The 25219-nt window shown below is 41.9% G+C and overlaps 4 non-coding genes across 4 annotated transcripts; 1 reads left to right on the top strand and 3 right to left on the bottom strand.

Moving 5' to 3' along the window:
• Positions 1-1092: 1092 nt before the first annotated feature.
• Positions 1093-1166, top strand: trnaa-agc (transfer RNA alanine (anticodon AGC)). The gene has a single exon. It is a non-coding gene; the product is annotated as a tRNA-Ala (tRNA).
• Positions 1167-2400: 1234 nt separating this feature from the next.
• On the bottom strand, positions 2401-2474 carry trnat-agu (transfer RNA threonine (anticodon AGU)). The gene has a single exon. It is a non-coding gene; the product is annotated as a tRNA-Thr (tRNA).
• Positions 2475-8964: 6490 nt separating this feature from the next.
• trnap-agg (transfer RNA proline (anticodon AGG)) lies at positions 8965-9038 on the bottom strand. The gene has a single exon. It is a non-coding gene; the product is annotated as a tRNA-Pro (tRNA).
• An 856-nt stretch (positions 9039-9894) lies between these two features.
• On the bottom strand, positions 9895-9968 carry trnat-agu (transfer RNA threonine (anticodon AGU)). The gene has a single exon. It is a non-coding gene; the product is annotated as a tRNA-Thr (tRNA).
• Positions 9969-25219: the final 15251 nt, after the last annotated feature.

The raw sequence follows: 25219 nt of genomic DNA on the forward strand, positions 1-25219 counted from the left end.
TGACTACAGCTTCAAGCTCATTACCATAACGCAACGTTAGCTATTCATGAAAATCGCAAATGAAATGAAATTAATCTATTTGCTCTCAAGCTTAGCCTTTTGTTAACAACACTGTCATCTCAGATTTTCAAAATATGCTTCTCAACCATTGCAAAACAAGCATTTGTGTAACAGTATTGATAGCTAACGTATCATTTAGCGTAGCATTTAGCGTTAGCATTCAGTAGGCAACATTTTCACAAAAACCATAAAAAGCATTCAAATAAAATCATTTACCTTTGAAGAACTTCGGATGTTTTCAATGAGGAGACTCTCAGATAGCAAATGTTCAGTTTTTCCTGAAAGATTATTTGTTTAGGACAAATCGCTCCGTTTTCTGCGTCACATTTAGCTACGAAAAAAAACCTGTATCCAGGATTGTGTAAATCTATCCGCAAGCTCATTAGCATAACACAACGTTAACTATTCATGAAAATCGCAAATGAAATGAAATTAATCTACTTGCTCTCAAGCTTAGCCTTTTGTTAACAACACTGTCATCTCAGATTTTCAAAATATGCTTTTGAACCATAGCTAAACAAGCATCTGTGTAACAGTATTGATAGCCTAGCATTGGATTATGCCTCTATTTCAGCATGCAACATTTTCCACAAAAACCATAAAAGCATTCAAATAAAATCATTTACCTTTGAAGAACTTCGGATGTTTTCAATGAGGAGACTCTCAGATAGCAGATGTTCAGTTTTTTCTGAAAGATTATTTGTTTAGGACAAATCGCTCCGTTTTCTGCGTCACGTTTAGCTACGAAAAAAAACCTGTATCCAGGTTTCTTGCAAGCTCATTAGCATAACACAACGTTAATAACTGCTTGGGGTCCCAAATCATAGTTTAAGAATCCATGTCAGAGGTTCTTGAGTTTATTCATCTCGAGACCCAAATGAAAAATGTACTGTCCTCGAATGACCAATATTAGTAAAAGACATCTCTTTTGTGATGTGATTTTGCTAGACAGAGATGTGGGTTAAATTAATGAGACTGGTTTGATAAAAATAGGTGTTGGTGTTCACATCTGCAAAATATATATCTTTCATGGGTGCTGTGGCTTAGTTGGTTAAAGTGCCTGTCTAGCAAACAGGAACTCCTGAGTTCAAATCTCAGCAGCACCTTTTCAAGCATTTTATTGTACACATTGGTGGAGAAGGTCAGAGGGGAGGGCACTCAGGTTTTCTCACCAATCGTTTTAGAGAATTAGAGATGATGTGAGGAGGATGAAATTTAGATATTCCAATGTCACGGAAAAAGGGCACTTTTTGAATGTGTAAAGCTCGACTGTTTCTTCACTTTATTCATTATCGAGACCAATATGAAAAGTGTTTATCCAGCTGGTGCACATCATTTTCACAGCCTATGTAGGCTTTACAAAGCCACCTCTTGTAGCCAGCCGTGATCGTATAGTGGTTAGTACTCTGCATTGTGGCCGCAGCAACCCCGGTTCGAATCCGGGTCACGGCACTGCAATGTCATTTCAGAAGGGTTGTTTTTTGAACAGGTTAAGACTTACTCCGAAAGCTCAGAAACTCAGCAACTCTACCTTTTGACAAAGATCCCCAGCATATCGTAGGTTAATTACTTAAACGAACTGAGTCATCTGCTGTTTCAGAGGTTTTTACCATTTTTAAGCTCTAGAGACAAATGAGAAATGCAGTGTCCTCGAAAGACCAACATTATGAAGAAATAGTGTATGATTCTGAATGTTTACTCATATCTCGCGACCCACCTATGACATGTTAATAACCGCGAGATATGAGTAAACATTCAGAATCATACACTATTTCTTCATAATGTTGGTCGTTCGAGGACACTGCATTTCTCATTTGGCTCTAGCGCTTAAAAATGGTAAAAACCTCTGAAACAGCAGATGACTCAGTTCGTGTAAGTAATTAACCTACAATATGCTGGGGAAATTTGTCAAAAGGCAGAGTTGATGAGTTTCTTAGCTTTCAGAGTAAGTCTTAACCTGTTCGAAAAACAACCCTTCTGAAATTACATTGCAGTACCGTGACCCGGATTCGAAACGGGGTTGCTGCGGCCACAACGCAGAGTACTAACCACTATACGATCACGGCTGGATACAAGAGGTGGCTTTGTAAAGCCTACATAGGCTGTGAAAGTGATGTGCACAAGCTGGATGAACACTTTTCATATTGGTCTCGATAATGAATAAAGTGAAGAAACAGTCGAGCTTTACACATTCAAAAAGTGCCCTTTTTCCGTGACATTGGAATATCTCAAATACATCCTCCTCACATCATCTCTAATTCTCTAAACTGATTGGTGAGAAAACCTGAGTGCCCTCCCCTCTGACCTTCTCCACCAATGTGTACAATAAAATGCTTGAAAAGGTACTGCTGAGATTTGAACTCAGGATCTCCTGTTTACAAGACAGGAACTTTAACCAACTAAGCCACAGCACCCATGAAAGAGATATATTTTGCAGATGTGAACACCAACACCTATTTTTATCAAACCAGTCTCATTAATTTAACCCACATCTCTGTCTTGCAAAATCACATCACAAAAGAGATGTCTTTTACTAATATTGGTCATTCGAGGACAGTAGTTTTTTCATTTGGGTCTCGAGATGAATAAACTCAAGAACCTCTGACATGGATTCTTAAACTATGATTTGGGACCCAAAGCAGTTATTAACCTCTTCAACCTATGGGGGCGCTGTGTCATTATTGGATAAAAAGACGTGCCCGTTTTAAGCGCAATATTTTGTCACGAAAAGATGCTTGACTATGCATGGAATTGACAGCCTTGGAAAGACAAAACTCTGACGTCTCCAAAACTGCAAAGATATTATCTGTGAGTGCCCCAGAACTAATGCAACAGGCGAAACCAAGATGAAGTTTCATACAGGAAATGCCCCAGATTCTGAAGGCGCTGTGTTCCAATGTCTCCTTATATGGCTGTGAATGCGCCAGGAATGAGACCGCGCTTTCTGTCTATTCCCCGAGGTGTCTGCAGCATTGTGACGTGTTTGTAGGCATGTCATTGGAAGATTGACCATAAGAGACTACATTTACCTGGTGTCCCGCCCGGTGTCCTGTGTGCGTAATCTATAGGTCCATGCGCGTTCCATTTCTTCAGAAGAGAAAGTAAAAATCCATCGTGGCAGTTATCGTCGATAGATATGTGAAAAACACCTTGAGGATTGATTTGCCATGTTTCTGTCGATATTATGTAGTTAATTTGGAAAAAAGATTGCGTTTTGATTACTTTTTTTTTTTTTTTCCTTACCCAAACGTGATGAACAAAACGGAGCGATTAGTCGACACAAATAATATTTTTTTGTAAAAACGGAACATTTGCTATCTAACAGAGTCTCCTCATTGAAAACATCTGAAGTTCTTCAAAGGTAAATGATTTTATTTGAATGCTTTTATGGTTTTTGTGGAAAATGTTGCATGCTGAAATAGAGGCATAATCCAATGCTAGGCTATCAATACTGTTACACAAATGCTTGTTTAGCTATGGTTCAAAAGCATATTTTGAAAATCTGAGATGACAGTGTTGTTAACAAAAGACTAAGCTTGAGAGCAAATAGATTAATTTCATTTCATTTGCGATTTTCATGAATAGTTAACGTTGTGTTATGGTAATGAGCTTGAGGCTGTAGTCACGATACCGGATCCGGGATGGCTCGACGCAAGAAGTTAACATGTCATAGGTGGGTCGCGAGATATGAGTAAACATTCAGAATCATACACTATTCATAATTCATACACTTCATAATTCATATTTATTCCAAGATGGCATAGCAGTTCAGACGTCTTTTGTCCTCGTCTTGTCGTGTCCCGTATATATATATATTTACAACTTTTTCCAGATACCTTTTTATATACATTTTTTAATTTTCCATAAACTCATCTTCAAAACACTCTCCTGCAACCCGCCTCACCAAATTATATTTATTTAAAAAAAGTATTATTTACCTCAAATCTGTAATCCTCCAATAACCTAGCCAGAAACTAGCCAGAAGCTAGCCAGGAGCTAGCCAGAAGCTAGCCAGAAGCTAATCCAGAAGCTAATCAGAAGCTAGTTAGCTTCTTTACTGGCTAATCGTTAGTATTCAGCTAACCACGGTTTGTGGTTATCATTTAGCTCGAAAATCTATCGCCAGTTTTGTACGGCGCAGCGAGGCTCGGAACGGAACATACCGGACCAATTTTTCTCTCCATGTCCCTGGATTTCAACCGCTAACTCTGGACATTCATACCTGGATCTCACAGCTAGCTAGCTGCTATCCGTGTGACTATCGGCTTTCGTCGATTCCGGAGCAAACATCAATTATTCCGGAGCTAGCCAGCTGAAGAGTTCCATCAATCACTCCTGGGCTACAATCACCTATCCGGACCCGTTTTACTGCCTACGCGAGCTCCACCGGCCTTCACAACTGGACTGCCGGCGTTATCTACCCGAAGGAGTTATCCGGTGGCTCCTCCGTCGCGCCGTTACCTGAACGCCCATCTGCGGCCCGCTAACCGTTAGCTGTCTTATCGGCTGCTATCTGAATAGATAGTCGGACAATGTATTTATTTATTTTTATTTTTATTTTTATTTATTTTTTCTTCTTGGGCCTCTATAACTATATCTATTTTTTGTTGTTGTGTGATTTGGATTAATCCCCTCTACCACACGGAACCCCACTAATCTACTGACGGAACACAAGAGGTGGCTAATAACAGACCTCCATCCTTTGCTAGCTTGCTACCGATGGCCTGGCTAGCTGTCTAAATCGCTGTGACCCCCAACCAACCTCTCTACTCACTGGACCATTTTGATCACTCGACTAAGTATGCCTCTCCTTAATGTCAATATGCCTTGACCATTGCTCTTCTGGTTAGTGTTTATTGGCTTATTTCACTGTAGATCCTCTAGTCCTGCTCACTATACCTTATCCAACCTATTAGTTCCACCACCCACACATGCAATGACATCTCCTGGTTTCAATGATGTTTCTAGAGACAATATCTCTCTCTTCATCACTCAATACCTAGGTTTACCTCCACTGTATTCACATCCTACCATACCTTTGTCTGTACATTATACCTTGATGCTATTTTATCGCCCCCAGAAACCTCCTTTTACTCTCTGTTCTAGACGTTCTAGACAACCAATTCTTATTGCTTTTAGCCGTACCCTTATTCTACTCCTCCTCTGTTCCTCTGGCGATGTAGAGGTGAATCCAGGCCCTGCAGTGCCTAGCTCCACTCCTATTCCCCAGGCGCTCTCTTTTGACGACTTCTGTAACCGTAATAGCCTTGGTTTCATGCATGTTAACATTAGAAGCCTCCTCCCTAAGTTTGTTCTATTCACTGCTTTTAGCACAATCTACCAACCCGGATGTTCTAGCTGTGTCTGAATCCTGGCTTAGGAAGACCACCAAAAATTCTGAAATTTTAATCCCAAACTACAACATTTTCAGACAAGATAGAACTGCCAAAGGGGGCGGTGTTGCAATCTACTGCAAAGACAGCCTGCAGAGTTCTGTCCTACTATCCAGGTCTGTACCCAAACAATTTGAACTTCTACTTTTAAAAATCCACCTCTCACCGTTGCCGCCTGCTATAGACCACCCTCTGCCCCCAGCTGTGCTCTGGACACCATATGTGAACTGATTGCCCCCCATCTATCTTCAGAGCTCGTGCTGCTAGGCGACCTAAACTGGAACATGCTTAACACCCCAGCCATCCTACAATCTAAACTTGATGCCCTCAATCTCACACAAATTATCAATGAACCTACCAGGTACCTCCCCAAAGCCCTAAACACGGGCACCCTCATAGATATCATCCTAACCAACTTGTCCTCTAAATACACCTCTGCTGTCTTCAACCAAGATCTCAGCGATCACTGCCTCATTGCCTGCATCCGTAATGGGTCAGCGGTCAAACGACCTCCACTCATCACTGTCAAACGCTCCCTGAAACACTTCAGCGAGCAGGCCTTTCTAATCGACCTGGCCGGGGTATCCTGGCAGGATATTGATCTCATCCCGTCAGTAGAGGATGCCTGGATATTTTTTTTAAATGCCTTCCTAACCATCTTAAATAAACATGCCCCATTCAAGAAATTTAGAACCAGGAACAGATATAGCCCTTGGTTCTCCCCAGAACTGTCTGGCCTTAACCAACACAAAAACATCCTATGGCGTTCTGCATTAGCATCGAACAGCCCCCGTGATATGCAGCCGTTCAGGGAAGCTAGAAACCATTATACACAGGCAGTTAGAAAAGCCAAGGCTAGCTTTTTCAAGCAGAAATTTGCTTCCTGCAACACTAACTCAAAAAAGTTCTGGGACACTGTAAAGTCCATGGAGAATAAGAACACCTCCTCCCAGCTGCCCACTGCACTGAAGATAGGAAACACTGTCACCACTGATAAATCCACCATATTTGAGAATTTCAATAAGCATTTTTCTACGGCTGGCCATGCTTTCCACCTGGCTACTCCTACCCCGGTCAACAGCACTGCACCCCCAACAGCAACTCGCCCAAGCCTTCCCCATTTCTCCTTCTCCCAAATCCGTTCAGCTGATGTTCTGAAAGAGCTGAAAAATCTGGACCCCTACAAATCAGCCGGGCTAGACAATCTGGACCCTTTCTTTCTAAAATGATCTGCCGAAATTATTGCCACCCCTATTACTAGCCTGTTCAACCTCTCTTTCGTGTCGTCTGAGATTCCCAAAGATTGGAAAGCAGCTGCGGTCATCCCCCTCTTCAAAGGGGGGGACACTCTTGACCCAAACTGCTATAGACCTATATCTATCCTACCATGCCTTTCTAAGGTCTTCGAAAGCCAAGTCAACAAACAGATTACCGACCATTTCGAATCTCACCATACCTTCTCTGCTATGCAATCTGGTTTCAGAGCCGGTTCATGGGTGCACCTTAGCCACGCTCAAGGTCCTAAACGATATCTTAACCGCCATCGATAAGAAACATTACTGTGCAGCCGTATTCATTGATCTGGCCAAGGCTTTCGACTCTGTCAATCACCACATCCTCATCGGCAGACTCGACAGCCTTGGTTTCTCAAATGATTGTCTCGCCTGGTTCACCAACTACTTCTCTGATAGATTTCAGTGGTTCAAATCGGAGGGTCTGCTGTCCGGACCTCTGGCAGTCTCTATGGGGGTGCCACAGGGTTCAATTCTTGGACCAACTCTCTTCTCTATATACATCAATGAGGTCGCTCTTGCTGCTGGTGAGTCTCTGATCCACCTCTACGCAGAATGACACCATTCTGTATACTTCCGGCCCTTCTTTGGACACTGTGTTAACAACCCTCCAGGCAAGCTTCAATGCCATTCAACTCTCCTTCCGTGGCCTCCAATTGCTCTTAAATACAAGTAAAACTAAATGCATGCTCTTCAACCGATCGCTACCTGCACCTACCCGCCTGTCCAACATCACTACTCTGGACGGCTCTGACTTAGAATACGTGGACAACTACAAATACTTAGGTGTCTGGTTAGACTGTAAACTCTCCTTCCAGACCCATATCAAACATCTCCAATCCAAAATTAAATCTAGAATTGGCTTCCTATTTCGCAACAAAGCATCCTTCACTCATGCTGCCAAACATACCCTTGTAAAACTGACAATCCTACCAATCCTCGACATTGGCGATGTCATTTACAAAATAGCCTCCAATACCCTACTCAATAAATTGGATGCAGTCTATCACAGTGCAATCCGTTTTGTCACCAAAGCCCCATATACTACCCACCATTGCGACCTGTACGCTCTCGTTGGCTGGCCCTCGCTTCATACTCGTCGCCAAACCCACTGGCTCCATGTCATTTACGAGACCCTGCTAGGTATAGTCCCCCCATATCTCAGATCGCTGGTCACCATAGCATCTCCCACCGGTAGCACACGCTCCAGCAGGTATATCTCTCTAGTCACCCCCAAAACCAATTCTTTCTTTGGCAGCCTCTCCTTCCAGTTCTCTGCTGCCAATGACTGGAACGAACTACAAAAATCTCTGAAACTGGAAACACTTATCTCCCTCACTAGCTTTAAGCACCAACTGTCAGAGCAGCTCACAGATTACTGCACCTGTACATTGCCCACCTATAATTTAGCCCAAACAACTACCTCTTTCCCTACTGTATTTAATTAATTTATTTATTTTTGCTCCTTTGCACCCCAGTATTTTTAAATCTACTTTGCACATTCTTCCATTGCAAATCTACCATTCCAGTGTTTTACTTGCTATGTTGTATTTACTTTGCCACCATGGCCTTTTTTTGCCTTTAACTCCCTTATCTCACCTAATTTAGGTGGGTCGCGAGATATGAGTAAACATTCAGAATCATACACTATTTTTTCATAATGTTGGTCGTTCGAGGACACTGCATTTCTCATTTGGCTCTCGAGCTTAAAAATGGTAGAAACCTCTAAAACAGCAGGTGAATCAGTTTGTGTAAGTAATTAACCTACGATATGCTGGGGAACTTTGTCAAAAGGCAGAGTTGCTGAGTATCTTAGCTTTCAGAGTAAGTCTTAACCTGTTCAAAAAATAACCCTTCTGAAATTACATTGCAGTGCCGTGACCCGCATTCAAACCGGGGTTTCTGCGGCCACAACGCAGAGTACTAACCACTATACGATCACGGCTGGCTACAAGAGGTGGCTTTGTAAAGCCTACATAGGCTGTGAAAGTGATGTGCACAAGCTGGCTAAACACTTTTCATATTGGTCTCGATAATGAGTAAAGTGAAGAAACAGTCGAGCTTTACATATTCAAAAAGTGCCCTTTTTCCGTGACATTGGAATATGTCAATTGCATCCTCCTCACATCATCTCTAATTCTCTAAACCGATTGGTGAGAAAACCTGAGTGCCCTCCCCTCTGACCTTCTCCACCAATGTGTACAATAAAATGCTTGAAAAGGTACTGCTGAGATTTGAACTCAGGATCTCCTGTTTCCTAGACAGGCACTTTAACCAACTAAGCCACAGCACCCATGAAATATATATATTTTGCAGATGTGAACACCAACACCTATTTTTATCAAACCAGTCTCATTATATTAACCCACATCTCTGTCTAGCAAAATCACATCACAAAAGAGATGTCTTTTACTAAAATGGGTCTTTCGAGGACAGTACATTTTTCATTTGGGTCTCGAGATGAATAAACTCAAGAACCTCTGATATGGATTCTTAAACTATGATTTGGGACCCAAAGCAGTTATTAACATGTCATAGGTGGGTCGCGAGATATGGGTAAACATTCAGAATCATACACTATTTCTCCATAATGTTGGTCGTTCGTGGACACTGCATTTCTCATTTGGCTCTCGAGCTTAAAAATGGTAAAAACCTCTGAAACAGCAGATGAATAAGTTTGTGTAAGTAATTAACCTACGATATGCTGGGGAACTTTGTCAAAAGGCAGAGTTGCTGAGTTTCTAAGCTTTCAGAGTAAGTCTTAACCTGTTCAAAAAAGAACCCTTCTGAAATTTCACTGCAGTGCCGTGACCCGGATTCGAACCGGGGTTGCTGCGGCCACAAAGCAGAGTACTAACCACTATACGATCACGGCTGGCTGCAAGAGGTGTCTTTGTAAAGCCTACATAGGCTGTGAAAGTGATGTGCACAAGCTGGCTAAACACTTTTCATATTGGTCTCGATAATGAATAATGTGAAGAAACAGTCGAGCTTTACACATTCAAAAAGTGCCCTTTTTCCGTGACATTGGAATATCTCAATTACATCCTCCTCACATCTTCTCTAATTCTCTATTCCGATTGGTGAGAGAACCTGAGTGCCCTCCCCTCTGACCTTCTCCACCAATGTGTACAATAAAATGCTTGAAAAGGTACTGCTGAGATTTGAACTCAGGATCTCCTCTTTACTAGACAGGCACTTTAACCAACTAAGCCACAGCACCCATTAAAGATATATATTTTGCAGATGTGAACAACCACACCTATTTGAATCAAACCAATCTCATTAATTTACCCCACATCTCTGTCTCACAAAATCACATCACAAAAGAGATGTATTTTACTAATATTGGTCATTCGAGGACAATACATTTTTCATTTGGGTCTCGAGATGAATAAACTCAAGAACCTCTGACATGGATTCTTAAACTATGATAATGAATAAAGTGAAGAAACAGTCGAGCTTTATATGCTAACTTTGGTCGTCATGAGAACGGTGTTTCCTCTGACAAATTGGTGTGGCTGGCTTCCGGGTTAAACACACGGGTGTTAAGGAGTGTGGTCTGGTAGATCATGTTTCGGAGGACGCATGACTCAACCTTTGCCTCACCTAAGCCCGTTGGGGAGTGGCAGCAATGAGACAAGATTGTATATTGGATATTATGAAATTGGGGAGAGAAACAGGGTTGAAATACAGGAAGTAAAAGCTTTTCACCACGAGAGATCTATAACAGTCTATAGTTAGTTCTGTGCTCGTGATGGACAGAGGAGCTAAGTGGCTTCAGCTACATTACCATTCAAAGGTTTGATCACATCTACTCATTCCATGGTTGTTCTTTATTTGTACTATTTTCTACATTGTAGAATAATAGTGAAGACATCAAAACTACGAAATAACATATGGAATCATGTAGCAACCGAAAAAGTGTTGGATGGTTGAGGAGCAGCACTTGGGGATCTTGGAGGGCTGGTGCCCTGGTAGTTGGGAGCTCGGGTAAGTAGCTGATTTGGTCACTGGTTCGGGTCCCTGTTTTTGACCTTGTGGGAGATCTGTCGACGTGCCCTTGAGCAGGGCGTTGACCCTGGTTTCTTCTGTGGGTCGCTCTGAATGGGAGTCTGTTAGATGACTGAATGTAATGGAAATGTTGAGCAGCTTCAATGCAAGTAAATTGTCTGTTTTAATATTCAAAAAGTAAAAAATACACACACAAAAAAAGAAAACAGTCCTAATATAATCTCTATCTATATATTTAATCTATAGAAATTACAGGAGGACAAGGCAGGAAGGAAATACATTTCGTAATGAAAATGACTCCCTTCATAATATTGTGATAACTATGTCCACTAACTCTAGATGTCAATATACGACAGGAAAATGTCTCATGTTCCTGTAAAACAGTCCATGGAAAACACTACAATATCACCTCCCCCTATAGCAGCTGTGTGAAGATACATCCCCTGACAATTATCTCTCTCTCTCTCTCTCTCTCTCTCTCTCTCACTCACACACACACACACACACACACATACACACAACAGCTTCTAGACATAAGACTGCTAAATAAACAGAATGGCTAAATGGACTATCTGAGTTGACTCGGGGCTCCCGAGTGGCGCTGCAGCCTAAGGCACAGCATCTCAGTGCAAGAGGCATCACTACAATCCCTGATTTGAATCAAGGCTGTATCACATTGGGAGTCCTGTAGGACAGTGCACAGTTGGTCTAGAGTCATCTGGGGGTAGGCTGTCATTGTTAAAAAATTATTTGTTCCTGACTGACTTGCCTAGTTAAATGTAAAAAAAACTCCAACATGCACACACATTTACTCTGTTTATCATGTATCCTGATGCCTAGTCAGCTGACCCATATACATATCTACCTCGATCACTCCAGGATCCCTGGACGGTTTAAATATGGTATTGGAACTGACCCTGTACATCTTTTCTTACTTTCTTATTTTTATTTCTCAGTGTGTTTGCTCTACCTTATGTTATGTTTAGTACTACATTGAAATTGATTGCTGCATTGTTGGTTTGGAGCTGGCAAGCAGCTGGCGCTGTCAATATTTCACTGTACACTGCAAGTGATATTAAAAATCAAGAAACACACACACCCACATGTTCCGGACCCATAGTAATCATTAAGAAGTATAATATTCCTAGAGACACAGCTATTGCTTTGCTCAGCCTAGGCAGTATTTAACACGTTCCAACTGACCAGAACTAGACCCTGACTGCCAGGCCACATTCAGCATGACACAGTGAAAAGTTGAGACAGAAATGTATTATGCAAAACAAACATGCTTCTCTGACATTTTAAGTAAGGAATCACATCTATTGATGATATTTCTGTCTGCAACGTTTCATAACGCTTCCCTACCGAATGTGCCTCAGGATACAAGTAATGTTGATCTGTGTTTTCTGACCTCAACACTTGACCTTGTGTCTCCGTGTATACAATTAACACAATAGTGGGCTTAGCATACTACCAAATATGGTATAGTATGAAGATAGCCTAAAACTGCTTCTCCAATAGAAATCCCTAATCACATTTGTAGGCGATGTCATGGCGATATTGGATCGTAGGAACTGTACAGTGTACATTCCTAGGCAGAACTCATGCGTAGAAACATGTCATCGGTTCTAATATTCTTCTCAAGCCGAACCGTACATGTGTAGGCCTTCAAATGCGCTCGTTTGATATAAAGTTGTTTTTGACGAAAATGAAAATGTGTCAGTAACATGGTGAACTACTTAACCCTTGTGTGGTGTTCATGTTTTTGTTATTCACCCAATGTTCGCGGGTCTAATGGACCAACAACGTTATTTGGTTTTTAAAACAATACAGCCATATCAATTTACGTAAAAAATACTTCATACTTAGAAGTTGACTTATATCAATTACAAGAAATATAGACTGCATACATGGTTAGTATTTGCCATTTACCTCTGCTAGATCACATTTATCAATAAAGGTGCTATTTTCAAACAAAAAAAAAAATATATATATATATAATGTGATTTTTATGAACAAAAATCTTTTTTTTTCTCTATTTATTTCCCACCTTTATTTAACCAGGTAGGCTAGTTGAGAACACCTTTATTTAACCAGGTAGGCCAGTTGAGAACACCTTTATTTAACCAGGTAGGCTAGTTGAGAACACCTTTATTTAACCAGGTAGGCCAGTTGAGAACACCTTTATTTAACCAGGTAGGCTAGTTGAGAACACCTTTATTTAACCAGGTAGGCTAGTTGAGAACACCTTTATTTAACCAGGTAGGCTAGTTGAGAACACCTTTATTTAACCAGGTAGGCCAGTTGAGAACACCTTTATTTAACCAGGTAGGCTAGTTGAGAACACCTTTATTTAACCAGGTAGGCCAGTTGAGAACACCTTTATTTAACCAGGTAGGCCAGTTGAGAACACCTTTATTTAGCCAGGTAGGCTAGTTGAGAACACCTTTATTTAACCAGGTAGGCCAGTTGAGAACACCTTTATTTAACCAGGTAGGCTAGTTGAGAACACCTTTATTTAACCAGGTAGGCCAGTTGAGAACACCTTTATTTAGCCAGGTAGGCTAGTTGAGAACACACCAGGTAGGCTAGTTGAGAACACCTTTATTTAACCAGGTAGGCTAGTTGAGAACACCTTTATTTAACCAGGTAGGCTAGTTGAGAACACCTTTATTTAACCAGGTAGGCTAGTTGAGAACACCTTTATTTAGCCAGGTAGGCTAGTTGAGAACACCTTTATTTAACCAGGTAGGCTAGTTGAGAACACCTTTATTTAACCAGGTAGGCTAGTTGAGAACACATTTAACCAGGTAGGCTAGTTGAGAACACCTTTATTTAACCAGGTAGGCTAGTTGAGAACACCTTTATTTAACCAGGTAGGCTAGTTGAGAACACCTTTATTTAACCAGGTAGGCTAGTTGAGAACACCTTTATTTAACCAGGTAGGCTAGTTGAGAACACCTTTATTTAACCAGGTAGGCTAGTTGAGAACACCTTTATTTAACCAGGTAGGCTAGTTGAGAACACCTTTATTTAACCAGGTAGGCTAGTTGAGAACACCTTTATTTAACCAGGTAGGCTAGTTGAGAACACCTTTATTTAACCAGGTAGGCTAGTTGAGAACACCTTTATTTAGCCAGGTAGGCTAGTTGAGAACACCTTTATTTAGCCAGGTAGGCTAGTTGAGAACACCTTTATTTAACCAGATAGGCTAGTTGAGAACACCTTTATTTAACCAGGTAGGCTAGTTGAGAACACCTTTATTTAGCCAGGTAGGCTAGTTGAGAACACCTTTATTTAACCAGGTAGGCTAGTTGAGAACACCTTTATTTAACCAGGTAGGCTAGTTGAGAACACCTTTATTTAACCAGGTAGGCTAGTTGAGAACACCTTTATTTAACCAGGTAGGCTAGTTGAGAACACCTTTATTTAACCAGGTAGGCTAGTTGAGAACACCTTTATTTAACCAGGTAGGCTAGTTGAGAACACCTTTATTTAACCAGGTAGGCTAGTTGAGAACACCTTTATTTAACCAGGTAGGCTAGTTGAGAACACCTTTATTTAACCAGGTAGGCTAGTTGAGAACACCTTTATTTAACCAGGTAGGCTAGTTGAGAACACCTTTATTTAACCAGGTAGGCTAGTTGAGAACACCTTTATTTAACCAGGTAGGCTAGTTGAGAACACCTTTATTTAACCAGGTAGGCTAGTTGAGAACACCTTTATTTAACCAGGTAGGCTAGTTGAGAACACCTTTATTTAACCAGGTAGGCTAGTTGAGAACACCTTTATTTAACCAGGTAGGCTAGTTGAGAACAAGTTCTCATTTACAACTGCGACCTGGCCAAGAATGAAGCAAAGCAGTTCGACACATACAACAACACAGAGTTACACATGGAATAAACAAAACATACAGTCAATAATACAGTTGAAGAAAATCCAAATATACAGTGTGTACAAATAAGGTAAGAAAAGGGAGGTAAGGCAATAAATAGGCCGCAGTGGTGAAGTAATTATAATATACCAATTAGACACTAGAGTGATTGATGTGCAGAAGATGAATGTGCAAGTAGAGATACAGGGGTGCAAAGGAGCAAGATAAATAAATACAGTATGGGGATGAGGTAGTTGGATGGGCTAATCAAGAAATGGGTGGAATTAATCATGTTTATCTTGAACAAATATAAATGAAACAAATCAAATCAAATGTATTTATATAGCCCTTCGTACATCAGCTGATATCTCAAAGTGCTGTACAGAAACTCCAGCCTAAAACCCCAAACAGCAAACAATGCAGGTGTAAAAGCAAGGTTTTCATCACTACTGATGTTTATTGCTTTGAACTGAACAAATTAGAAGGATGGTATTTTATGTACAGTATTTTATGGAAATGATAAATGAGCCAAATTGAACACAAATTAAGGCTGGTCTACACACCACATGAGGGACAGAGTTTTACTGTGTGTGTGTTGCAAATGTATTTCTTGCCCTTGATCCATGTGTACTGTGTCTTCCTGTCCTTCTTGGGTCCACACACATCACAGCACTTCTTCTTGTTGCTACCGGCTACAATCTAGAATGATGGAAACGGTTAGTTCAGGAATTTTACTAACATGTCACTCACTCACTCACATATATAGTTACAGCAGGCCAAGGTAGGAGAGGCAGACACACACATGCAACAACATCACTCACACTTAGTTCCGGTATTGAAGTTGTTGGTTCTGTGGTTTCTGGCGAATGGGGCACCAGCATCCTCCTCCTGATTCCTCCTTACAATGGCTGCAGAAGCTGGGGTCCTTGGGATATGTTGCCTCCTCTTTCCAATGCCTTACCCAGCTCCTCGAGAAAGAGCTGTCTCCTCTGGAGCTTCCCTCTGTTCTGATCTGGGTTCAACGCCATCCAGATGACAAACACGTTATACACCAAGATGTCCAAGATGTTGAAGCATATCACAAGATGCCAGCGTAGGGTTCTTCTTTTGCAGCTGTAGTCAGTCACCAGCTTGTCTAAATTGTCCACCCTTTCTTTTGTGGCATTGTGGTTTTTGATATTCCTGGCCACAGATTCCCCAGTCTCTATTCAGCCTACTCATTTGCTATGTTCTTTGGAAAGTAGGACGTTAGGGACGTGTTGGCCATGAACAAACTTAAAGGAATTGATAGGCCTGTTCCTTGTATTTATTATATATTTTTTTAACTATACTTTATTTAAGCAAGCAAGTCAGTTAAGAGCTCATTCTTATTTACAATGACGGCCTACCACAGCCAAACACAGACAACGCTGGGCCAATTGTGAGCTGCCCTATGGGACTCGCCATCACAGCCGGATGTGATACAGCCTGGAATCAAAGTAGGGACTGTAAGTGACACCTCTTACACTGAGATGCAGTGCCTTAGACCCCTGCGCCACTCGGGAGCCGCCAATATTCAACTGCTGAGGTGGGAGCTCTGGCTTGTTTTTTCGTACTGTTCCTACCATCGTCAACTTCCCCTTGAGGAGCTCCTGTCCCAGCTTGTGCAAAGTAAAAAAGTTATTGCATGTGATGTTGTGGCCACGGAGTCCCTGTGTCACGTCCAGGACAACCTGCATCCGTTGGTTCTTCTCAGGGGCTCCTCCATGTGGCTTCCCCGTATAGACTTGCAAGTTCCATGAATATAATGAAGCAGCATCACATGCAGCCAAGATCTTGATTCCATATTTTGTGGGTTTAGACGGTATGTATTGCCTGAAGGGGCAGAGGCCCTTGCCTTAAGCTGCTCATCAACAGTAACTTTGGGCCCGGGGATGTAAAACGCGGGAAGGCGGTCCACCCAATTGTCACACACTAACCTGATTGCAGCTAGCTTGTCTCTCTGCACTGACCTGATTGCAGCTAGCTTGTCTCTCTGCACTGACCTGATTGCAGCTAGCTTGTCTCTCTGCACTGACCTGATTCTAGCTAGCTTGTCTCTCTCTGCACTGACCTGATTGCAGCTAGCTTGTCTCTCTGCACTGACCTGATTGCAGCTAGCTTGTCTCTCTGCACTGACCTGATAGCAGCTAGCTTGTCTCTCTGCACTGACCTAATAGCAGCTAGCTTGTCTCTCTGCCAGAGAGCTGGTCTGGTGTCTCGGTTATCGAAGCGGATAATCCTGGAGACATTGTTGAATGTTTCATTTTTACTTGTTTTCACCTACACACAAACACACTGTTATTACCGTCGGGTCCAGCGGACCTGAAACACACATGTAATATAAATGTATATGTAATATATATGTACAGTGTGCATTCAATGAAAATGTGTTATTTTACATGTTCTCCACAGAAAATTAGCCAAGGCCAACGAGTGAGTCTCAGGTTGAATTTCTTTTTCATTTCTCTGTTAGTAAACATTGAAAATGGGTCCCACAGAACCGAACACCACAAGAGGTTTAAGATATTGGCTCAAATCTAGTTTGTGCCTTTTTAGATTTTGAGAAATTGAATTTACTTGTTGAACCCCAAACCCAATAAAAATATCCAGTAAGTCTGCAGTTTTAAATTAAAATAGTTTATGCCTATTATTTCTCAGTAGTTTTTGTGAAGCATTTAATGTTGACAAAGTATCGGTCAACTTTGTCACACTTTGATAATGTGTTCAATTAATTTGTTTTACAGACATTCATATTTCAACTAAATGTAATACATTTCACACAGAATTTGAAATAAAGTGTTTGAACTAAAACAACCAATAGCGGCCTGCATTTCAAGTTCCTGCTACTGCGCTAATATGTCTTCACAACACTCTCTCAGAATAGAAGAAAAAGATTTCTTAAAGATATAACAGGCCATGAAATATTGATGTCGTCCTGATTTTGTATGGCACTGCAGTGAATAATTGATTGTTTTGGGGTACGTGGGAAATGCGTATTTTCAGCATCCAACTGTTCCCTTTATTGGAGAACAGATTCACATGCTGCTTTTACTGTCATCCAATCTGTCGTTGTTTCACAAGAGTCCCGCCACTGAATTAAATAGAACAGAAATTATATTAGGCTTATATGTTTGCTGGACCCCAGGAAGAGTAGCTGCTGCCTTGGCAGGAACTAATGGGGATCCATAATAAACCCCAGGAAGAGTAGCTGCTGCCTTGGCAGGAACTAATGGGGATCCATAATAAACACCAGGAAGAGTAGCTGCTGCCTTGGCATGAACTATTGACGATCCTTAATAAACCCCAGGAAGAGTAGCTGCTGCCTTGGCATGAACTATTGACGATCCTTAATAAACCCCAGGAAGAGTAGCTGCTGCCTTGGCATGAACTATTGACGATCCTTAATAAACCCCAGGAAGAGTAGCTGCTGACTTGGCAGGAACTATTGAGGAGACATAATGAATTGAATTTGTTCACCTCCTGCGTCCTCTGTCTTCCATCATCTCTCGCCTCCTTTTGAAAAAGGTCAAAAGGTGGCGAGAAGCGGGAACGTGGACGAAAATGCACTTATATGAAATGAGTCTCCATCTCCACTCGAGCATTATCAGGCAAATCACATTTACAGGGGTGGATCCCAAAAAATGTATAAAGTTATAAAAACAAATTAAGTTAGCTGTGCGAGACGTTTTCTAGATTAAAAAAAAAAGATAAGTACATTATTGTTTTTAAATGTGTGCATTCCTTTCTCCGCCGACAAAACAAACGCTGATTCAAAGAGGGCGTGGCAGTTTTCCAAACTCTTCCACAAAGGATGAAAGGTGGCTATTCAGGACGGGAGGACACTCTTCTGTTCACCTACTAACAAAATGACATCTCCTCGACTACTTATCGGTTTCCAGGTCCCAGAGGAGAGAGGAAGGACTTTTTTCCCAGATTAGAAAAGGCCTATGGGTTCAACAACAATTACAAGAGGCTTGAAATGTTGACTGTTGCTTATTATGAGGATCGTCAATCAGCATCAGTAAATCAGTAAAAAAAGATTACTTTAACAGTTGTTTCGATTTTTTCCACACACACACACACACACACACACACACACACACACACACACACACACACACACACACACACACACACAGAGATAACACAACAAACAGAACAGACACAACAAATACAAAGAATCACAAATGCGACCCTGTTCCCTATTGCACTACTGTTGAATAGAGCCATATGTGTTATGGTGTACACTTGGTTGGCTGATTACCTTGCTTTTTTGTGCTCTGTTAGACTTCTTCTGTTTAGCAGCTGTGAATTTGTGTGTGTGTATGTGCGGAAAGGAGTGAATATGTCAATGTGCTCTACTCAACACTTCACATTTCTCTGTCTCTCTCTGTCAGTGAGGCTGTCATGTATTTTTGGTAAAGCAGTTCTAGACCAAACCGGCACTGTCCTATGGAGATGAGTTTAGGGCCCAGCAGTGTTTCCTGTGGCTGAAGCAGCAGGGGCAGAATATACACACACACACACACACACACACCTGGGTCAGGACACGCTCTATGCGTTGACTCCTCCGGACCAAATCAAAGGCCTTACTGAGGTAGATCAGACAAGCTCCTAAACCAATTTAGTGGTGCATTAATATCATAGCATGAATTTTCACTTCATCCTGCCCAGCTCAAGGCATATTATCCTGGTAGGATGAAGGGGTGGATGGAGGGATGTTGGATCTCCTTCAAATGGGCAGGGATGAAGGGAATTGTAAAGCAAGGAGGGATGGAGGTTGGAGCTCCTTCAAAGGGAAGAAATATTGATCGAATCATATGACCGGCCAGGGAAGTTTAAAGATCAACTTAAAAGAGAGCTCTTACGTCTACCACAGGCAAGGTATTCATCCCATAATGCTGTAAGTGAGGATAGAAATATTATTATTATTGTATTAACAGCAGCATACCACCCTGCATACCACTGCTTGCTTGCTTCTGAAGCTAAGCAGGGTTGGTCCTGGTCAGTCCCTGGATAAGAGACCAGATGCTGCTGGAAGTGGTGTTGGAGGGCCAGTAGAGGGCACTCTTTCCTCTGGTCTAAAAAAAATGCCCCAGGGCACCTTACACTGCCCTGTGTAGGGTGCTGTCTTTCAAATGGGATGTTAGACGGGTGTCCTTACTCTCTGAGGTCATTAAAGATCCCATGGCACTTATCGTAAGTGTAGGGGTGTTAACCGCGGTGTCCAGGCTAAATTCCCAATCTGGCCCTCAAACCATCACAGTCACCTAATAATCCCCAGTTTACAATTGGCTCATTCATCCCTCTCCCCTGTAACTATTCCCCAGGTTGTTGCTGTAAATGAGAATGTGTTCTCAGTCAACTTACCTGGTAAAAAAATAAGAAAATTTGTATTATTTTAAAGCTGATATGTTGTGTGTGTCAGAGTGAACAAAAGCTCAGGAATCATCGCACTGTCGTGAGCCCAAAATAACACACAGACAATTATGTTTAGTTTGACATGAAGATTGAGGTGAGTACAGCCTTTTCCTTGGTGTTTAGCAACTAAAACAACAAAATGGTAGAAAAGACACAGAGACAAAGGTTATTTAGGTGTGCAGGTCAGAAGGCCATTGACTTTGACCTGACAGCGCTACAGATCCATTGACTTTGACATGACAGCGCTACAGATGCATTGACTTTGACCTGACAGCGCTATATATCCATTAGAGAGTAATAGGATACGGCGCCTGTCAAATTTGATTGATTGCTGACCTTATGACCTGATGACCTGTACAGAATATGTGCCCCCGCCCCGCCCCCCCTGTTCGTGTGGTCATGTGTTAGAGGGTGTTTGAACTTTTGGGGCCCATGCCCCCCCTACACCCCCCAGTTTTATCTCCCTTATGGTTGTTATCTATGAAGCAGGAATGTCTGGGGCTATAGATAGCGCTGGGGCCTCAGCATTATAAATGTCCAGAACAAGGCTTTCGAAACCCAGAACCGTAAACCCTATTTTTTAAACATGGATTTTGCGATCAGTGGTAAAGCTGTGATGACTGTAGCCTCGGAGGCAGGACCGCGTCTGAAACATCGAGAAAGGGCAAAGTATACAGCCGCAATATACGATGCACCAAAAAAGCGTTTTTTAAACGTGTATAGAACCCAGATACCGCCCGCAACGGCTCTGAAAGATGAAGTGTTGATGTCTAACGGACAGCATTGGGGGCATCTGTTTGATTACTTGGCCTGTAGCGTGAAACTCTATACGTTAGCCGAAGGAGAAGAATATACCGACCAGAAATTAGGCGTGACTTATGATGTTGAAGACTGGACGGTTTTTCGACAGGTTTTGTGTCCCGAACTGAGCCGTATCACCAAGGGTTACAGCTTGTTCACAGGCTACGAGACCCGTTGGGAAGGTACCCCGGACACCTCAGGAAGAGTATTTCACAGAGTTAAATTACAACGTATAAATGGACGGCCTTGCGGGTGCGTGGAATTTTACGTCAGCACAGAGGAAATCCGAAACCAAAACATCAGGGCTGGCGGTTCGGACGGGGATTTCCGGCTTCGAATGCTTATACCCCTTAAAAGCTGGCCTTTAATGGAATTGCAAATGTTGGAGCTGTTGGACTCTCTGTTTGTACAGAGCCAAAAGCGCCAGAGCATTGTACGGATAAAGAAGTGCATAATATATACGAATCCTGAGGATTACGACTCAAAGCAACCCCAAGAAGATACAACGTCAGGAGAGGCAGCCCCCAAAGAAAGCGAGGTAAGCTGTGTTGTTAACCCCGCCCAGATACCCCGAGGGTTGGTTCAAGAATAAAAAGGCTGGTTCTTAAAACCTACAGTTCTTAACCTACGCATTGACCATGGATATTCCTAACGCATACCCGAACTCCGAAACGGCCTGGGCTCCCGACACTAAGGATTGTATGCCTCGCAGCCCTCCATTCTACTCCCCCCTGGCAAGACCCTCGACACCCCCTACCTGTACACAACCTGAGGACGTGTTTGATGGGGTGGTCAGTACTATTTTTGTTGACACAATCAAGGCCTCAGTAGCCGCGCTTTTAGACGTGGTGATTGGAGAATATATACGAGAAAAATGCATCGGTTGTGAGATTAATCACCCCAGCCAGCGAAGGCACCCCTGCCTATACGATCCCCCAAGATACTACTTCTTCAACAATTTTGAGGCGCTGGTGAAAAGACTTTGGTCCCGCCGGTTTATACCATCGCTGGTCAGAGCCCTGGAGGCTATGGGCCTTGTGCCGTCTATCCCCAGAGTTTACGGGGTAACCGAAGCGTTCCTACACGAGCTGAAGGAGGCGATTCACATACACCAGAAACTCAAAGAAATCCGACACACCCTGGTGGAGGATAACAAATACAGGGAGGCTGTGGTGTCGGATGTGTTGGCTTTCTGGCTCAATAAACCCCAAGAGCCCGAGTGACATTTTTGTTATTTAGATGTAGAGCAATGGGTAACTATATGTATACGATGTTAGATAGAATAAATACATTTTTTTCTTTTGAGAGAACTTACAAGTGTTATGCATCAAATTATTGAAAATAAAGTGAACAATGTCTCGTTCTACAAAACCCCCAATTCCGGGGCTAATGTAGAGCGTGTTTTGAAAATGGACCAAATCATGACTCATGTACGCCATGCTGGCGAGGTTCTACAATGGACACAAATGGTAACCCGGCTTGGTGGTGATTCTGAAGAACTAGAAACAACCTTGTCTAAGATTTTACTTTATTTGTTTGAAACACCCTTTAATTGTACCATGTATCATATTTGTTGTTTATATACTTTTATAGCGGATGTGTCTGTTGTAAAAATTCAGCGAAACAAACCTGTTAATCTAACCCAAATATACAAGGTTTTACATGATTCGATCATAGAGAAAGGGGGCATGTATCCTGCAACGAATTAGGGATTGTCTGTATACGTAATACCTAATGTTTTCATGAAAATAAAAATCCCAAAAATGAAAATGAAATGTTGTTGTTATTTGAAAGTGGCTCATTAACATTATTGTACCTCAGAGAGGCAAGAAGGATGGCAGAGCAGATTTTGAAAAACATTTATTATAATCCCTCTAACCCGGGGTCTTATGGTGGTAAGGAGCGTTTACAGCGCGCTTTAGCCGAAGAAACAGGTCACAGGTTAAGCGATGCTAAAGTCACTGAGTGGCTATCCGAACAAGATGCGCACACTCTACATAAACCCGTGAGAAAACATTTTCCTAGAAATAGAGTTTTCTCTACACACCCATTGTCCCAATTTCAGGCGGATCTATGTGACATGCAGGCCCTTGCAGATAAAAATGAAGGAAACCGCTACATGCTAACGGTCATAGATATTTTCTCTAAAATAGCTTTTGTCCGGGTCTTAAAGAATAAGAGCGGCGCTGAGGTGACCAGGGCATTTGCCTCTATCTTGAAGGAAGGAGGCGCCCCAAGAAAGTGCAGACCGATGGCGGAAAATAATTTTTTAATAAGACCTTTCAGAAACTAATGAAAAAGCACAATATAATACATTTTGCTACAGGATCGGATTTGAAAGCTTCTGTGGTTGAACGCTTTAACAGGACTCTGAAGGAGAGGATGTGGCGCTATTTTACAGCGCACAACACGCATAGATATATCGATATAGTTCAAGATTTAGTAATTGCGTATAACAATAGTTATCATAAAAGTATAAGGATGAAACCCTCCGAAGTCTCTTCGGAAAACTCTTTTCAAGTCTTTAAAAATCTGTATGGTTTGCTCCCTCTTCGCCGTAAGAAAAAAATACATTTTAAATTTATTGTGGGGACTTGGTTCGTATATCCAAGTTGAGGGGTGTTTTCGATAAAAAATACGTGCAAGGATACAGTGATGAGCTTTTCACGGTTACAGAATGTCTGCCGCGCATACCCCGGTCTACATATTAAAAGATTATGACGGGGAACTTATAACGGGATCTTTTTATGAGCAGGAATTACAGAAGGTAACGGTTGGTAAAGACAAGGTGTTTCACGTAGAGGAGATTTTAGATCAAAAGAGAGAGAAAGGTCAAAAATGGGTGCTGGTTCGCTGGAAAAACTGGCTGCTAAAATTCAACAGCTGGGTATTAGAGAAGGATGTAGTGGAGGCATCAGGGGTTAATTTAAACCCCATGTATGATAAAATACATCCTCATTCGGGTGTACAACGGAGGGCATAATGGAACACAGCGGCTTCTACCTGACTCTCCCCAGTAATGCGTCAGCACACATATATCGTAATAATCAGAGTTCTAATTATACAACCAATTTTCCAAAGCCTATAGAGTTATCAGAGGCCTGGGAAGTAGGGCTCAGCGAGATTACATACCCCCATAGCTGGTATAATATCAAAGATAAGGACCGGGAATTTTATTTCAAAAGTTAACGGAACCTGCTAAATTTATTAAGGTTAAAAAAGGGTTCTATAGAACCGTCGAAAGGCTCATCTCCGAGTTGAATGAACGGCTGTCGCAGAACAGTATGGAAATATTCCTGATGTACAACCCTATAAATAAAAGGGTACAAATCTCAGGAGATGCTTCCGGGGATAAAGACCAGTGGTAATTTAGCCTACATGTTAGGGATGGGGCCCAATACATGGACGTATGTGAGAGATAAATTATTCCCATTCCCCGCGGATATACATGCAGGATTTTACAACATATTTGTGTATACCGACATCATATCCTATCAAAGGGTCGGAGACAGCTGTGTGCCACTCCTGAGAACGGTTCATATAGATGGAAAGGATGGGGACATCGTCACTGTCACCTACGACAAGCCACACTACGTACCTGTAAGCAAGAAATATATTGAAAACATTCTTGTTGAGCTTAAAACGGATCAGAACGAAAACATTGAATTTACTTATGGTAAAACGATTGTAAAACTCCACTTTAGACCAACCAAAACCTCTCTACATATATAATATTAGTATTATATATTTTATATACATAATACATCTAAATTAAAATTATGGAACACCAACACCTCGACCCTAACAGGTATGTCACATACTATGTGGATCAAGTGGGTAATGGGTTACCAGGATATTATGGATCGCCCACCATGTATGGTTCGGGGATCGGAGGGATATTTCGTAATCTCTTTAGGATGGTTTTACCGTTTATGAAGAGAGGCTTCAGCATAGCCAAACCGCATTTAAAATCAGCAGCAAAAATATAGTAAGTGAGGTTGTCGCCAATGCGATAAACAGAAGGGCGTCACCAGATGTCGAGAGTCAAGAAGGCTCGGGGTTGATGATGTTGTCTCGAAGACCGAATAAGAGACCGCCAGGTATAAGGCGAAGACTTGAGCCTAAAAAACGGCGGTTAACGGTTAAAAGAAACTCAGTTAGTCAAAGACGGGGTAAAGTGAGGAGGTCTGGACCAAAAACGGTAAAAAGAATACTCGGAAGTATTTTCTAAAAGAACAAGCACCATGGCTCTTTTACACCGCATGTCCTCTGAAGCTATAAAAACAGAGCTCGATCTTTTCACGGCCCCCTTAACCCAACATTCAGTAGAGAGGTCCAGTTAT

The sequence above is a fragment of the Oncorhynchus nerka genome, linkage group LG20 (genome assembly GCF_034236695.1).
Source record: "Oncorhynchus nerka isolate Pitt River linkage group LG20, Oner_Uvic_2.0, whole genome shotgun sequence".
In the NCBI taxonomy this organism is placed as follows: Eukaryota; Metazoa; Chordata; class Actinopteri; order Salmoniformes; family Salmonidae; genus Oncorhynchus; species Oncorhynchus nerka.